Source organism: Lotus japonicus, chromosome 6 (assembly GCF_012489685.1).
Source record: "Lotus japonicus ecotype B-129 chromosome 6, LjGifu_v1.2".
Classification (NCBI taxonomy): domain Eukaryota; kingdom Viridiplantae; phylum Streptophyta; class Magnoliopsida; order Fabales; family Fabaceae; genus Lotus; species Lotus japonicus.
In genome coordinates, this window is record NC_080046.1 from 67313421 (window position 1) to 67327694 (window position 14274).

At 32.0% G+C, this 14274-nt stretch overlaps 2 long non-coding RNA genes across 2 annotated transcripts; one reads left to right on the top strand and one right to left on the bottom strand.

The window, feature by feature from the left end:
* Window positions 1-390: 390 nt before the first annotated feature.
* Window positions 391-2325, top strand: LOC130724510 (uncharacterized). Its single transcript, XR_009014559.1, has 2 exons — window positions 391-692; window positions 2084-2325. It is a non-coding gene; the product is annotated as an uncharacterized LOC130724510 (long non-coding RNA).
* Window positions 2326-9470: 7145 nt separating this feature from the next.
* LOC130724722 (uncharacterized) lies at window positions 9471-12573 on the bottom strand. The gene is made up of 4 exons (XR_009014595.1): window positions 11712-12573; window positions 11354-11605; window positions 9885-9997; window positions 9471-9788 (listed from the first exon to the last, which is right to left on the bottom strand). It is a non-coding gene; the product is annotated as an uncharacterized LOC130724722 (long non-coding RNA).
* Window positions 12574-14274: the final 1701 nt, after the last annotated feature.

The window sequence follows — 14274 nt, forward strand, 5'->3', positions numbered from 1 at the left end:
GGTTTCGAGTCAATCCGATATCTTTAGCTTCAGATATCCCCGTTTTAGTGAGCAAAGGTCCAGCTGCCCAGACCTTACGAGCTCTAACTTAAAACTTTGGGCTTAAGCCTTGGTTAATGCGTTATTTGGGTTGGTTAGTGAACTTATGAGATCATGATCAGGAGATTAAGAAGAGGCTAAGTGGGCCAAGTGACTTGGATGAGAAGGAAGGAGCTAGGGCTATGAAAATCCTAGCCCATTAGTGGTGATGCCGCAGCCTTGCAAAGGGAAAAGGGAGGAAGATTCTGACTTTTTTCTGAAGTAAAGAGTGATTAGTACCAATTAAACCCTGTCCCCTCTGACTTAAATCAGCATTAAACCCAAAAACCACAACCCTAGCCCACTATTTTCCCTTGACCGCTAGTTTTGTAAGTAAAAGGGGAGAGAAAAATCAATTTCTCTTTCTTTCTTTCATACTTCAGAAAAACAGAAGCTAATCACGTAAACACACCCTCATCTCCTTCATCTTGCTCCAAGAACCACCACCATCCAAGCCACCGCCGGCCACCATCACCACCCATAACACCTTGCGCGTGAAGGAGGAGCTGCGAGAGGAAAGGGAACCGCGAAGAGGGGGAGAAGAAGGACGTGGACAGCAAGCCTTTTGATCTTGAATCTTCATCTTTTCTTTCTTTTCAGGCCATTAACCCAAGGTAAGGGCTGGTTCTAGGAATGGGTAGGTTCTTTAGGGAATATGCCATGAATTGCCATGAGAAACAACTTGAGTTTTGGACTGTTTTTGCATGATTACCTGTACATGCTTGCTTGCTGGGATTTTTCTCTTGAAAAGCCATGAATATGATCCTCAAACGTTGTTTATGATCTGAATCTATGATTTTATGCGAGTTGCCATGGTATTTGTTAAGTTTTGTGTTATTTTGCACTTGTTATAACATGATCCTTGCTAAATGTTTGGTTCTGAAATTTTGAGTGGATATTTGGGTTGTTGGGGCTGTACCAAGGTTGCCATGATCAAAGGGGAAGGAAGGAAAATTATTTTTGAAAACCATGGGAGTTTCGCTGCCAGTTTCCTGTACTGGACAACGGACTTCAGAGCCCCTTTTTACCTGTTTAAGGTCATCAAATGAAAAAGTGATTAAAATGAAAGTTGTAGATTTTCGAAATATCTTTCCAGACATATAAAAATCATAATTTTTGGTTTAGTAATGTGATCTGGGGGTCGTGTTTAGTAACTGTCACACCTGCTGTTTTTCCTGTTCCGGACAGTTAGCTTTAAGGCCTAATATCACCTAATTCTGGGACTCAAATGAACAAGTCTGTAACTAGAGAGTTGTAGATATTTAAAATAGATTTCTAGAAAGGTATCATACGTGATTTTTGGTTGAAAGATGCATTCTGTGGCTCTATTTTTGTGAAAGTTGTTTCTGCTGTCAATATGTTGAAGTTGCGATGATATATTATGTATGAGTGAATGTTCTTGCGTTCCTTTACGTGGATTATATTTATTTTCTCAGTTAATGGTTCAAGGGTCGCTCACCTAGCCGTAATTCCCTTGTAACCCGTGAATGTTGTGTTGTGAAGGTTGTTGTATAAAGAGTATGATAAGACTCTAGGATTGACTTTAGAGACTTAACAAAGAGAAAAGTGTAATAAACTCGCTTGCAAGTAAATGTGAATGATTTGGACATAGGTCAGGTAGACTATGGTCCATGAGAACGATGGTACCTTGCACGCGAGGGAGTTATTTGGGTTGACTGTGGTCTCCCGTGAACCTTGTGGGCCGGTGTGGCTTCACGTGATTTGGTTGACTGCGGTCACCGTGAACTTTTGTGGATCATTGCGGCTCCACGTGATTTGGTTGACTGCGGTCACCGTGATAACCGTGCCTCTGCGGAAGCACGAAGATGGCCATGGAAGTTTTGGTGGGTTGTGTGAAGTGAGATTCCGTTAGTAACTGACTCCTTCCCATAAAAGACATATAATGTACTTATATTATATATGTTGTTGTTGATTTTGTCATTATCATTCTTTTTGTTGGACCTGACCCTACTTGTTTGCTATGTGTTTATTTGGGGGGGGGTAGATGGTCGTGAAGATAATGGCGATGACTCATTCTTGGGAGTTGATGCTAAGTGACGTGCCAATACCGGAGGACGACTACACTTCAGAGGAAGAGGCTAAGGAATAGGGTTTGGGTTGAGAGTCTTTTGTTTTCTGTTGGGGTTGAGAGTTTCCGAAGTGTTGGTATCGAACAATTTTATTGCTTAAATTCGAATGAACAAGTTTTGATGTAATCTTTATTTTCATTCAGGCCTTTGATTCGTACTCTTTACGGTTGGTTATTTAAAAAGTTTTACGATGTTGGTTACTTCCGCGTGTTTTTGGAAAGGTTATGTTTCAAGAGTTTTCGTAAAATGAAAGGTTTGTCATTAATTGAAGATTAATAAGTGAATCGACGAAAACTCTTTACGAAAATTGGTTAATTAGTTACTGTGTAACACTCGAGAAATCGGGGCGTTACATATATCATAAAGTATAACATTATTGTGTTTATTCCAACTAAGTAGGGATGACAATGGGTAGGTACTATAGTACCATCTCCATACCCGCGTTTTTAAAAATTACATGTACTCGTCTTCATACTCACGTGGGTAGCAACTCGAAGCTCCCCACCTTTAGACAATTCAATGTCATTACAGGAAGTTATCCATCTTTGCCAAAATCTAAATCTATGGATGACAATGAGTCTCAAAATCATAGGGTACCCGCAAAAAATACCCACTATGGGTATGGTAAAAAACTGCTAAATGGGTATGAGGTTAATTATAGATAATTATCCGCAAAAAATAGTGGGTATGGGTGCGGGTATGAGCACTATAGTACCCAACCGGCCCATATCCGCACACATATGTTATTATTATTATTATTATTATTATTATTATTATTATTATTTATAATAATTATTATTATTATTATAAATTATTATTATAATAATAATAATAATAATTTATAATAATTATTATTATTATTATTATTATCATTATTTGGGAATATATTAAAAAATTAACTTAAGCTATAGCTTTCAAACTCACTCTTTTTAAAAAAAAGTTTGGGATATATTAATTAATACTCTAAAAATAAATAATAAATAAATTAAGATAAAATCAAGAAATAAACCACTTAAATCCTAATCAAATCTAAAATTTAAAAATGTATTTTTTTTACTCTAAAACTAAATCAAAAATAAATTAAGATAAAATCAAGAAATATACAATATAAATCCTAATCAAATCTAAAATTTTAAAATGTATTTTTTTATGAGAATTAATCTGAGAATGACACGTGTTATTTTTTTTTTCCAATTAGTGAATATTCTGCACCCTAGAAGATTTTCTTTTCCTCAATCCTTTTGTTTTTTATTAAGAAGAGAAAAGCAGGAATCCTTGAAGCATATGACATCCTACAATTAGTTGAATAACAAAATCAATTCATGAAGAAGATTGAAACAAAAACCCAAAATGAAGTATTGAAGAATAAAATACTCTCCTTCACCAATTTGAAAGGACTGTGGTGAAAGAATTGTATTTAGTGTATTTGTGAATCTTGGGGTGGAACCCTTGTGAAACAAAAAATCAAAGGTACATTTCAGTCAAGAGAAACAAAAAATTGTGTATTGCCCCATATGTGTGCACCCCAACAAATTATCTATATATGTGAGAAAAAAACAAAATAATTCTCCCACCCAAAATAATTGTGGTTACTTCACCAATAAACTTATACTAACAATCAATTTAAATTGAACTTAAGGAAATATATAGAGTAAAGTAAGATAAGTCACCCAATTGACATACTAAAACATGAGTATATGCAAAACTAATGAGTTTGAGGAAAACATGAACCAACCTTAAGAATGGGCTAAACATACTCATGAAGATTAAATGTGAGCTCTTCATATGCTTTCATCAATTTGACTGACATGTGCATCATTAAAAAAAAATAGTAAGTTGTGCATCATTCACATACAGTGCAAATAGTATGCTTATACACACAGCTCAAACATGAAGAATAAAAACGGGCAAAATTTGAGAAATGAATATAAATTCAGGCTATCCTAAGTTTCGTAAATTTCTATAAATTATACCAAAGTCTGGTTTAGAATGGTTTCACACGCATGTATTTCTACAAACTATACTAAAATCTGGTTTAAAAAAATATAAAAGCGGAAGAAGAACAATAGAAAAAATATTACATCAGAATCAAAACATTACGTCTTCAACAATGATTCGTCAAAGGGTCTATGCAAAAATTTGTAAACTTTTGGATCAAAACACACAAAATATGTGAAATTTAAGAATCCAGGATTGAATTACGAACAAAGGATAAACTGAAATGGCACAAACCATTAATCACAACATGATAAACTCTTCTTCACGTAACATCATCTTACGACATACCTCTGTCCTGATCGCGACATGTGGCAGAGGTAGAAATAGCAGCTATCAAATCTCTGCGTGTCCATGGTAGCTTTGTGGACCCTCAGCACCAAATCAACTCTATTTTCTTAGAATTAGCATTAAATAAAGAATAAGATAAATTAAGATAAAATCAAGAAATAAACAACCTAAATTCTAATCAAATCTAAACTTAAAAAATGTACTAAATAAAGATAGATAAAAACTACCAAAATCTAGCAAATCACAATAAAAAGCTCATAAAATCCTGAATTAAATAAAAATATGAAAATTCAATAAAAATACCATAAAAATTCATTTATACTCTAAAAGTAACTCAAAAAAAAAATTCATGAAATTAAAATTAAAAATAAACAATAAATAAGGATAGAAAAAAACTATCAAAATCTAGCAAATCAATATAAAAACTCATAAAATCCTGCATTAATTAAAAATCCGAAAATTCAATAAAAATTAATTATTATACTCTATAAATAAATGTAAAATAAAATAAAATATTTCATGGAAGTAAAATTAAATAAATAATAAGATAAAATTAAGAAATAAACAACCTAAATCCTAATCAAATCTAAAATTTAAAAAGGTACTAAATAAAGATAGATAAAAACTATCAAGTCTAGCAAATCACAATAAAAACTCATAAAATCCTGAATTAATTAAAAATCCGAAAATTTAAGAAAAAATTAATTAATATACTCTAAAAGAAAATATAAAATAAAATAAAGTATTTCCTGGATTTAAAATAAAATAAATAATAAGATAAATTAAAATAAAATTAAGAAATAAACAAACTAAATCCCAATCAAATCTAATATTAAAAAAGGTATTAAATAAAGATACATAAAAACTAACAAAATCTAGCAAATCACAATAAAAACTCATAAAATCCCGAATTAATAAAAAATTCGAAAATTCAATAAAAATTAATCAATATATTCTAAAAATAAGTTTAAAATAAATTAAAAGACCAAATCTTATCTTTTAAAATAATATCAATCAATTATTTTAGAATATATAAAATTAAAACATATATCAATAGAAAATCATATCTTCTAAAATAATATCAATTAATTAGGTTAGAATATATAAAATTAAAACATATATCAATTGAAAATTATATCCTCTAACAAATTGACACGTGGAATAATTTTTATGAGAATTAATCTGGTGCTGACACGTCACTAAGAATTAATCTGGTGCTGACACGTCACTATGAAAGTTCTTCTTTTCTAATATATATTGATTGATATTGATGTGTCTGACAAATGTGTTTATAGTAAATTTTCATAATCGAAAAGGGGTTGTTTAAATGACCCTTGCCAAAAATTGGGTTAAATCACCCTTAATGAGGTGTTCCAATAATATTGTAACATGTGTCTTTATAAATTCCAACTTATCTGATAATTATTTTTATTTTATATTTTTTTAATGTTTATTTTATTAAACAATCTATTTGCACAATGAACCAATCAATTAGAATAATAGCATAGAAATCCTTTTCAGAAAAAGAAAACAAAAAATCCCTTGAACTTCGAGTTACTTTCATGTCTTCTTTGTTCGTTGGTTTTAGTAGCCTACAATTAGCTTGAGAATAGCAATCTTGCCCAAACTCTTATAGTTAGATGCAATTTGTATGTTGATATTGTTAATTGGTAATCATAGGGAGCGTTTGGTAGAAGGGATCGTTGAACATTCCCGGGTAAGTTAGGTTGGGAATGTTACGTTTGGTACAAGTTTCAGAAAAAATATTCTCAGGTATTGTGGATTCCCAGGCATCCAATTCACATTGTTTTTCTCCAACCTTCATTCCCATGTTCAAGGATGGGTATCTTGCATTCCCATGGGAATGAAAGTTATTTCCCACTAACTTTTATTTTTTACTTCAAATTTTATATTATTAAATATTTTAATTAAATAAATTTTCAAAACATACTTGGGAATTGAATTTATCAACCAAACACTTTTTTAAAAGATGTCTGGGAATGACATTCTCGTCATAATATTCCTGGGAATCCACTTACCCGGGAATGATTTTTGATAACTTGTAACAAACGCCTCCATAATATGCAATAGGGGAAGCTGACACAAAAAACACGAATCTACAGTTGTGGAGATAGCTGGTAGGAGATGCAACAACAATCTCATCTAGAAAGGGTATGGCTTTCTCATATTCCCAATTGTATTGGCATATACATTTGTTGCATCAATTCAAGAGCCAACAAAGTAGAAAACCCAGAAAGCTTGGAACGGTGGAAAAAAATGGGATTAGGGTTCTTAGTTATTTTTTTGGGGAAAGGACTTCGATGTTATTATCCAAATTGTTTAATTGATTGTGCAAATATATTATTTAATAAAATAAATATTAAGAAAATAGAAAATAACTAAATGAGTTGGAATTTTTTAAGACATATGTTACAATATTATTGGAACACCTCATCAAGGGTGATTTAACCCAATTTTTGGCAATGGTCGTTTAGACAACCCCAATGGAAAAAAAGGTGATATGATTTGTTTATATGTGGATGATATGTTTATCTTTGACACTGATTTAAATGAGGTAGAAAAGGATAAATCTTTCTTATTTAATAGTTTTGATATGAAATATTTAGGTGAAGCAGATGTGATTTTAGGAATTAAAATCATAAGAGATAGTGAGAATATTGGTTTATCCCAATCTCACTATATTGAGAAAGTGCTTCAGAAATTTGATTATTTTGATTGCAAATTAGTTTCTACCCCTTTTTGTCAAAATAATAATTTACAACCACATAGGGAATATCCTGTAGCACAATTTTAAATATTCAAACGTAATCGGATGTTTGATGTATGTCATGATCTGTACTAGACCTGATATGGAATATGATGTCGGTATGTTAAGTCGGTATACATGTAATCTAAGTAAAGACCATTGACATGTTGTTAATAGAATATTGAAATACTTGAAAGAGACAATTAATTATAGTTTGACCTATAATGGTTATCCTTCAGTTTTGGAAGGATATACAGATGTCAATTGGGTAACTTATGTAGAAGATCATGCTTCCACTAGTGGATGGATCTTCAACCTTGGTGGATGTGCAGTTTATTGGGGTTAAAAGAAACAAACTTGAATTGCTGACTCCGCCATGACTACAGAGTTTATTGCTCTTGCTGCATGTAGTAAAGCGAATGTATGACTAAGAAATTTATTGTATGAGATACTAATTTGGCCAAAACTAATGAGACAAGTATCCATACATTTTGATAGTCAGTGCACACTATCAAAAGCATACAGCCAAGTATAAAATGGAAAATCCTAACATATTGGTTTAAGACATAGCTATGTGAAGGTTTTAATTTCAAATGGAGTAATCTCCATAGTGTTCGTAAGAACTGAGAAGAATCTTGCAGATCCTTTGACAAAAGGTCTGACAAAGGAAATGATGTTGAAGACATCATTGGGGATGAGTCTCAAGCCCATATCGAATTGATCACCAATAGTTGAAACTCAACTCACACTTAAGTAAAATTAAGTCTTGAGTTCAATTGTGAAAGTACACTATAAGAGTGATTGCAAGTACTTAATTATCGATACATCCCAAGGAATAGAAGTACTTGGACCATAAGAGTAAAGTGGTAGGACGAAGGTTTTCTTCTTAATAGACATATAACATATATTTGTTGGAATGCATAATTATGGGTGCATTTCAGATATAGTCTACCTAAATGAGAATGAAGTGGAGCCGCTTCATAGAGTTAAAGGGTTTGACTCTTAAATTCTCATGAAAAGGATATGTGACACAAGGCCTTAGTGAATGTGTCTAATTTAAATTCTTTTGATAATATCAAGATTTCATGTGTAAGTTATGCATACTTGTTCCATTGAATAGTTGGTTCAAAGCTTGTCTACCAATGTCTATTCGGGATGAGTGGAACCCATTTCTTACTAAGTAATGGTTCAAATCGTGAGTGGATTTAGATATATTTTGTAAATGGTGGGGGATTATGATAAATATTTCCAAAATATATAAACTTTGAAATATATATTGTTATATATAAATTAATGTTCAATGTCTCATTAAATCAATGAGATGGTCTAGTGGATAGACACCTCCTTATGGTACCTCAACGTATTGGTTTCGAATCCTGGCTGTACGTCCCTGGGATTCGAACCCGGGAGGCGCAACTTATTGTGCCATGAGACACATTGCCAGATGAACCAACGTATTGATTGTGAACATTTACGAACATTAATTGTATATGTTGGTTTTTGAGAAACCTTTTACCAAAAGATTTCTTTTCACCAAGGGATGTTAATATCTCTATATAAAGAGATACTTGAGCAGAAAAACCAGAACATTGAGATGTGAGAAATTGCATCTTTCATTTCCATTATTCTAACTCATCCTTCACTTCACTAATGCATGAGTGAAGTGTGGGAATCATACTTCTGTAAACTATTATCAAAGATACGCTTGGTGTGTTAGTGCAAACCACATCAAGGAATTCAAAGTATCCTGAAGGGAATTCGCCGGTTTTCTCAGTTGCATCCAATATACATTAATTGGTGGGGGCGAATTGAACCTAAAGGTTAGTGCTTAGGCACGCTTTGAATCTTCAAGGGCTTCTGTCATCAACATCTTCATCAATCCAACTATTGCAGAATCTTCCCCAACGGAGATTATTTCCCAACAACTTATTCTAGGGTATTTCCATGACGACTAGTTGTTTCAAGATGTTGATATAATAAAATGGTAAAAACTCGGTAGAACGTCAAACATGATGGCTCCACTGTTTCATTTTACAAGATTTTAGTGAAAACAAAACTGTTAATAGCATTCAATGGTTAAAAGACTTTCAATAAAGTAAAGTAGCGTTAAGAGTTTACATAACATACAAGATCTCATTTGAATTTCAGTCAAGAAAGTGTCTAAGAGATAGGAAGGAGGAAACAAAATAATACGAACTAAAGAAAAAAAAAAGAGAAAATCAAGGACAGTCGAAAGCCACTGTACAAAACTGAATTACAGTTTAAGTGGAATCTGACGCATTCAGATATGTGCATGTATAATATGTTTCTTTTTGTTATCAGCCTATTAGAATTCCATACATGCAACCAACATCACTACAACTAAAGACATCAAGCAAATTTCAGTGAACAACCATACAAAGTATCAGAGTTTCCAAGTGAAACCACACGTTTGAAAGTACCTCTCCTAATTGTGAACAACCATACAAAGTATCAGCCTTCAGTGAACAACCATACAAAGTACACAGACAAAAATCAATGACTCTCCAAAATGCATGTCTGTCTATAACGATGATGATGATGATGACCTACAAAATAAACATCATAGTGAAGGAAAATTTTCATAACAAAAGACAAATTTCCACCAGAGTTTCAAGTTCATGAATAAGATAGGCAGCAGTTACCTTCTTGTTGGATAACTAAAACTAAACTCATTATCTAGATCACTGAATCCCCTGATACATCCTCATGAGGTTGTCAGCTCCTCCAAGAGCAAGATTATCGTGATCCTCGAAACCTAATAAAAAAAGGCAAACAATTAGAAAAATTATACAAACATCAAGTAGGTTCCATGCTCTCAATATACTACTTCCATTAGAGGAAAGAGTGATCACATCTGAAACATTAAAATGCAGTCTTACAAAGTTTATAACTAAAATAAGCTAAATACTTTAATCATATCCAAGTGCAGAAAACAGTTCACTAACAAAGTAACAACAAGATAAACTTAGACAAATAGTAATTAATGAAAGGCTAAAATGCACTTTTGGCCCCTGATGTTTCAAGTTTGTGCAAATTCTGCCCCTACTCTATTTTTGTCGATGTTTCTACCCCTCATGTTTTCAAACAGTGCATCGTCTATCCCTCATGTTTTCAAACAGTGCATCGTCTACCCCTCCGTCAGGGGTAGACGGTGCACTGTTTGAAAACATGAGGGGTAGAAACATCGACAAAAATAGATAGGGGCAGAATTTGCACAAACTTGAAACATCAGGGACCAAAAATGCTTTTTAGCCTTAATGAAACTTCACTAAAAACCTGTATATTGGTGCATGAATCCATTATGACACCCTATAACTAATTTATGTCGTAGTTCGAAACAATAGGACTACAAACACACGCAGAATATTATTGACTTCCACTACACATATAACACATATTACCAAAGGATATTGGTGCATGAATCCATTCTGACACCCCATAACTGATTTATATCAGAGTTCAAAACAATAGGACTACAAACACGCAAAATATTATTGAGTTCCACTACACATATAAGACATGTTACCAAAGGATATTGGTGCATGAATCCATTCTGACACCCTATAATTTATATCAGAGTTCAAAACAATAGGACTACAAACACACAAAATATTATTGACTTCCACTACACATATAAGACATATTACCAAAGGACAATAGGACTACAAACACACAGAATATTATTGAGTTCCACGACACATATAAGACATATTACCAAAGGATATTGGTCCATGAATCCATTTTGACACTCAATAATTGATTTATATCCGAGTTCAAAACAATAGGACTACAAACACACAGAATATTATTGACTTCAACTACACATATAAGACATATTACCAAAGGACAATAGGACTACAAACACACAAAATATTATTGAGTTCCACTACACATATAAGACATATTACCAAAGGATATTGGTGCATGAGTCCATTCTGACACCCTATAAATTATGTATATCAGAGTTCAAAACAATAGGACTACAAACACACAGAATATTATTGACTTCCACTACACATATAAGACATATTACCAAAGGAGATACTTGGTTAAAGAGACTTGAAAGTGGAAAAGTCGATCTAATTACAAATTCTCAGAGACAAACAAGTACCTGGAGGCAAATGCTCCTCACAGTATTGCTGTCCCTCAATAGCACCCAAAGGGCATCGCCAAATGCAGCACCCGTCTTCCACGAAGGATCCCGGATGGGGCAATGGTGGATTGGGAGGGTCACCCCTAGCCTCCGCCTTCGCCTTCACCCTTTGACGATAGTTCCAATTATATTTCTTTTTCTTTTGCCTGTGAAGTTCACACATGGTACCAAAAAGCACTTCATTTGGACAATTGCCCTCAACGCATTGAGCTGTGAAAAATTAAAAAAACATAAACGAAAATTAAAATAACATACAAAAGTGAATTTACTCAACATAAATCAGAGAGTAACTCATAAATTACACAATAACAAATACCGGCACTTGGTTCGCCCTCCGGACGACGACGTCCGCACCCTAAAACAGCATAATAATTCAATAAGAATATGAACAACAAACTAACATTTCATGATAAACATAGTAGTTTAATAATTCAATAAGAAAATGAACAACAAACTAAAATTTCAGGATAAACATAGTAGTTTTTTACCGGTGGAAGAACTCTTAACAAAGAGTTTTAGGAATGCACCCAGAAAAGGTAGTTTTGAATCTTTCACAACCTTCTTATTCTTAACCAGAGATTCATTCACCATAGTAGATAGAATCACAACAAAATTGAAAAAAAAAAAATAGAATTGAAAAGAATGGAAATGCAGCGGCAAAAAAATCGAAGCATCAACAACATAACAAACAAGATCAAATTCGAAACCTAATTGAAACTAAAATCAACACAAAAAAGAAACAAGAGATTAAAGATAATAGAATGAAAAGACATTGAACCTGAATTGAACAGAATTGAAGACAAAAACAATATCAAATTCAAAACCTAATTGAAGATAATCAACTAAAATTAACAAAAACAAGAATCAAGAGATTAAAGATATAGATCAAAAACACATTGAACCTGAATTGAACAGAATTGAAGACAAAAACAATATCAAATTCAAAACCTAATTGAAGATAATCAACTAAAATTAACAAAAACAAGAATCAAGAATGCATAGATCAACAAAAACAAGAAACAAGAGATTAAAGATATAGATCAAAAACACATTGAACCTTAATTGAACAGAATTGAAGACAAAAACAATATCAAATTCAAAACCTAATTGAAGATAATCAACTAAAATTAACAAAAACAAGAATCAAGAATGCATAAATCAACAAAAACAGGAAACAAGAGATTAAAGATATAGATCAAAAACACATTGAACCTGAATTGAACAGAATTGAAGACAAAAACAATATCAAATTCAAAACCTAATTGAAGATAATAAACTAAAATTAACAAAAACAAGAATCAAGAATGCATAGATCAACAAAAACAAGAAACAAGAGATTAAAGATATAGATCAAAAACACATTGAACCTGAATTGAACAGAATTGAAGACAAAAACAATACCAAATTCAAAACCTAATTGAAGATAATCAACTAAAATTAACAAAAACAAGAATCAAGAATGCATAGATCAACAAAAACAAGAAACAAGAGATTAAAGATATAGATCAAAAACACATTGAACCTAATTGAACAGAATTGAAGACAAAAACAATATCAAATTCAAAACCTAATTGAAGATAATCAACTAAAATTAACAAAAACAAGAATCAAGAATGCATAGATCAACAAAAACAAGAAACAAGAGATTAATGATATAGATCAAAAACACATTGAACCTGAATTGAACAGAATTGAAGACAAAAACAATATCAAATTCAAAACCTAATTGAAGATAATCAACGAAAATTAACAAAAACAAGAATCAAGAATGAGTTTTTGTTAAGTTCTGCAATGACATGTTTTTTTTTAAGTTCCGCAAGTATTGGAGCAAATCATACAATTTTTGGTTTATAAAAGGTAAGTTTTTTGTTATTTATCAGTTATTGTTCTTTTTTAAAACAAAAAATGAGTAGTAATTATTCTTTTTTTCCTGCTGCTATTTATATGTTAATTAAAATATTTATGTTTCTTTATTTTCAATTTATAACTTCTTTCAAAAAATCATCATATCTATCTAAATCTAAATCTAAATACAATATAAAAAAACACTAAAAGAAGGAAATAGTTGACACTTGGTAAGCATTGAGACACATTTCAACCAATTTTCCAAGAATTAAATAAATCAAAAAGAAAATATTTCTATTTTTGAAAACTTGTGAATGGCACACTTGATAATTGCAATTTCATTTAAGGGTAAGCATGTAATAATACATCCAATTTAATTTATTTTTGAATTTTTTAATCTCTAATATACCTAATATTAATTACTAATTCAAACTTTGGTCATGATAAACACCCGTGCACCAATCACGTTTTGACTGATTAGAAATATTACAGATATGAGTAAAATACACTCACCCCTCAAAGTTTGCAAGAATGACACTCCACCCTTCTTTTAAAAATCTACACTCCAGCCCATTTTTTATAAAGACAAAATTTAGTGACGAAAAAAAATTCGTCACAACTAAAAAATAATTACTAATTAGTTAAAATTTAAATTTTTTTAATGCATATACACTTTCATACATTAATTTATGAAAATAATTTTACTGAATTAAATTTTAAAAAAACCACCAACTCTGACTATTAAGTTCACATCTCATCTATCTCCAAATCATATTTCTCACCACAAACGACCACCACTAAGTCTTTGCTCTCTTTAACACGGCCACCGTCCCAGAATGTGAAACCCCATGACACCACCATGCCTCAAAGTTTTGTTGTGACCTGAACCCCAGAACGTGAATCGCACATCCCCAAAGCTACTTGTTCAACTACTTCTTGTGAACTTCACCCTTTAAGTTGTGAGAGAACGCTCTCTTGGTTTAAGATGTTGTTGGATTTTGTTAAAATCGGTGCTCCACCGCATCGTTGGGTTC